Genomic DNA, 4,586 nt, shown 5'->3' with positions numbered 1-4,586 from the left:
CAAACGGAGACGTAACAATATATATTTGCTAGCGCGCTTATCGAGTTATTTTGTACAAATAATATGATTTATTTTACGTAAATTGACGTTATTTGTAACGTAGGTTAACAACAATTTATGGAATTGCACAAGAGTTAAAGCATGTAGAAGCGTTAAAGTAGAAAATGAAGTAATTTATTACAGTTGCGTGAACTGGACACTGAAGTATTTTCAACAGATAATTTAAAATAACCTACAAACGAAAAATGACATTACAACAGTATTATTTAATTTAACAAGCTTTTTTGTGTTTTCTCCTATGTAATCCTTATAGAATATATTGCTTTATCTTTTCTTTAAGAATAAGCACATTTTTATGGTACGTTTTTTCACAGCAATGTAAAATAAAACTAGGTTTTCTGCATATATGATTACTTTTTGCTATGTGCTAGAGCTAAAACTAGCTGACTAGTATTTACGCTCTTACTAGCTATTTTGTATATGTTACTTAGTGATTCTCATCAGTCATTCTACTTCATCTTTTCACTTTTATTATAAAAATTAACCAAATCACTTTAGTAGCAAAGAGAAAATGCTTGAAATTTATAACAAAAGAAGAGTTTTGACTTGTATAAGCTATGGTAGTTTCAAGTCTGATTTCAGATTTACTAGTTTATTTTCAGGGATTCGCTCGGGATTTTTGTCTAACACAAGAATTTAAGAAGAAAAAATAGAGAGGAAATACTGGTACTTTGACGAGAGCGACCTCTGTGCCCGCAAGAACAAACTAATTTGCTCGCAGATAGGAGTCAATGTGTGTTTCTTTAGTGTAGTGTGATTTGAAAAGTAAAAGTGTGTCGAAGTTGGATTTGTTATTTGATTTAGAATAGAAGAAAAATGAAACATTATGTCGAATCAAAAAGACACAGTAGATATTTTGTCGCGATGCGGTCAACAAAAAAAATTTAAAAGATACCGCTTGAAGGCAGTGAGGTAATTCACAATTTCTTAATTATTAAAAATACTGAAACTTAAAATAGTAATTACTGAATTAGTATAACATGGAACGAACACGGAATGAAACAACATAATCATATTCATAATGATTAACATGTCTTAATTTAATTACCCATCTAAATCTATCAACATTTTGTGTATAATTTATAACTTGCATGCATAATCTTACTCTTCTCATAATGAAATACCATCTGCCATATAATTTTTCAGCTAACCAACTGATCCTCATTACAATTTACAGCCATCTAGACCTGAGATTTTTATATCATTGGTTAACCGTTAAACTTACCTAATGAAAGCTCTTTTTTCATTTCTGTTCTTTTTAGCTGTATATATTACTTCAATATGACTTCTAGTTCAGCAGAGGTTCATGTACTGTAGAGATCAGAAAAAAGTGATAAATACTTAGCTTGGTGATACGTTGCTAGAAGATAAAATGTTTATGAATTACCACCACCATATTTATAGTCTAAATTAATTATTTTTTAAAGCTTGTTAAAAGTTTGCATTATTGTTTTATACTTCATATAAATTATGATGTTGCAGTGTGTTAGTATAATAAATGTTTTTCATGGAACAAGTTGAGATAGGCTAGTTGAATAATTTTGCACTTGACCATATCAAGTCTCATTTTGCCAGCAATGCTGCTGTGTTAGGCTGTGTTTACATTAGGCCTTATCAATCTGAGTAACTGCTTGAATGGAAAAAAAAAATCATTGAAAAGAAATGTAATATAAATAAATCAATGTAAAACAGGTTTAAAACTTATTGCATATAGTTGGGTGATCAGTGAAATTTGCTAATAGATCAATTGCTACATTCAACTAATCAGTTATCCTCACATAATATGGTCAACACAATCTAACAGGAGGTCCTACAATCGGTATTGTCACACTTTCTGTCACACCATATTGTGACCATTCATATAAATAGTTCTTAAGCCAGGTGCATGTATTAATCACTTAAGCTGTTCATTCTTCTTTTTCTTGAATTACTTTCACACATTATTGTGGAGAATGTGGTGTATCCACCAGTAAATGAAATTGGGCATGCCTGTCAGATGTAAGCATTTTTCATCTAAATATATTTTTGGTTGTTTTCAAATAGTTATAAGATAGCCTTATATTAGTGTATAAAGTTTTGCAATATAATTTTATTCAAAATATCATTGTAATATTTGTGAATGCCAAGTTTCATATGTCTATGAAGCTGCTGTAAAGAACTGCACGAGATTATTTATCTATGCTGTATCCAAATGTAATGATACCAGATTGTCTCTTTGCAAGGTTTATAATGATTCACAAGGTGGAAACAAAGTATTACAAGAAATGTTAAGAATACAGTTATACCAAAAATCTTTAATTAGCAACATTTCTTAATTTTTTAATTCCACTGTCAATGTGAATTTTTTTTAAATAACTAGTTTTATAAGTATAAAAACATTATACACTTTTAATTGAGAATTTGTTGATGCAGGTTGATACAGTGTAAGATTAGAAAAAAATTTAGAATGATAAATACATTTAAATTTTACAGTACAGGCAAAAAAGAGACTGTACAACCATATGCATGCTGAGAAATTAGTCATACAACTTAATGAAAATGTTTCTGATAGCAACCAGACTTTGATTGTGTTGATGTTTCCTGTCTAGCTAGAGCTTGTCTTAATTAAACAGGAGTTATGTTTGTGTAAATATGTGAATGACTTAATGATGTTACGTATTGTTATACTTTTATTAGTCTGTTTCTAGTAATTTATGACAAATAACAAATACATTCTAATAAGTAAGTTATTCAGAAATGTTTTTTTTTGATCGAATAAAAAATAATGGATATTAACTTGGTTTGATTAATTTTATTAAAGCAAACCATAAGTATCACTGGCTGTGCATGTAGCTTTGTAATATAAGTACAGTCCTTTGCAATTGTGCTTGAGCACATTCTCTTGTGAAATTTTATGTTTGGTGCACAATTCCATGACTGGGGCATAATTTTGTGCAAGCAACTCGTAAAAAACATTTTAAAATGGCATTATACATTCATTTCAGAGTTTGATAATTTTTTCTATCACTTTTTTATAAAATAGTACTTTCCACGTACTCTTAGTATTAGAATTGAAATAAATATTTTTATTATCTATTAAGAAAGCACCTGAGTAACCTAGCAGTTTGCAGTAAAGGAAGTCTACAGTTGTACATAGTGGGAAGGCTAGGCTCCTGCGAGACTATAACTGAGGGGTTGCCTTTAACCCTTTAGAAACAGGTCACGTGTGAAAGGCCATGTCATCTCGCTTGTTGACTCGCATTCAAAATTTTATTTAACTACTATTTCATGAATTTATGTCAATAAGTTTGGTATCAAATATTAGACTATAATTCAAATTTTAGTATTATACATTTCTTGATTTCTTAATTTAAAAGTAAATATTAAAAAAACACAGATAAACATTGATTTTTGTGTGTCACATGGTATATTGAATGTAGCACTGGTTCAAATTAGATGTCTTTTAAGTCCAAATTCTAAGTCTATAGTTTCATACGAATTAGAAACTCAAATTACAGATATTGACAATCTAGAATGTAAAATAAGAAGGTTTTATCTTTTCTGTTTGCTGATATATTGCTCTCATAATAAATCAAATGCAGTGCACCCCTCCAACCTCTTTCCATTTTTGGATACGCTCCCTTATATACACTTACTTCTATATGTGACACGAATAACCAATCGGAAACTCAGAATGACCCCCAGTGGCTTTCTCAACCACTTTAACAGGCTTGGACACCATTTCTTTCTTTTGAATCAATATTTAGTCTTTAAGTCTGCTCGAAATTTCATATTTTTTTAGACTAAAGTACATCTTAGTTACTAAGCTTGATACATTATAGTGGAATTCTATGGTATTAATGTGGTAATTTATGATTTTTTAGTTATTAAAATGTATACATAAAACCTAAACAAATTATTTTGTGTCATATCCTCCATGTGCAAATTTTTTAAAGGCTTAGCAACCTATGTCAAGCAGCAACCAAGTACAAAGGTCATAACTAGAAAAGATAATTGTTTGCTTTACTTCTTTAGTTACTGTTCTATGTTTTAAGAAAAATAAGTTTAAGAACTTATTTCAGAATAGCAATAATCTATATACATATGTAATGTGTAATAACTAAAATGTGACTGTATTTTACAAAATACTAGTCTACTGAAACACAGTCAAGACAAGTTACTTTGTACAAACCAAAGGTCAGTTTTATGTTATTTGATACAGTAACTTGAGTGCACGTGAGCCGCGTCATTGTAACTTCTGTATTGTTAGTCAGGCACAGCTGAAAGGTCTATATAATGAAAATAATAAATGTATATAGATGTATAATGTTATGAGATTTAAGCTATATGGTCTAAATATTTATGTTTTTGTGTTGTAATTTGTGTTCATTCTAGAATGAAAGAGGCATAATTTATATCTATTTCCCTTACAGAGATTAATTACTGAAAATAACAGATAAAATATAAAGTTTTTTCTTGAAAAATAGTTTGATAACTATCTGGACATTATAAAGATTTCGTCTGTGAAAATTGAAAATTTTCTGATG

The 4,586-nt window shown here is 29.4% G+C and overlaps 1 protein-coding gene across 1 annotated transcript in view; it reads left to right on the top strand.

Annotated features, from left to right (window-relative positions):
• The first annotated feature begins 741 nt into the window (after window positions 1-741).
• LOC106465173 (E3 ubiquitin-protein ligase rnf8-B-like) overlaps window positions 742-4,586 on the top strand; it is a 39,119-nt gene continuing 35,274 nt past the window's right edge. The window contains exon 1 of the mRNA XM_013925375.2: window positions 742-972. The gene's annotated coding sequence lies outside the window, so the exon portion shown is untranslated. The remainder of the gene's footprint in view (window positions 973-4,586) is intronic.

Source organism: Limulus polyphemus, unplaced genomic scaffold, assembly GCF_000517525.1.
Source record: "Limulus polyphemus unplaced genomic scaffold, Limulus_polyphemus-2.1.2 Scaffold1857, whole genome shotgun sequence".
NCBI lineage: Eukaryota > Metazoa > Arthropoda > Merostomata > Xiphosura > Limulidae > Limulus > Limulus polyphemus.
This window is presented reverse-complemented; position numbering and strand designations above follow the sequence as displayed.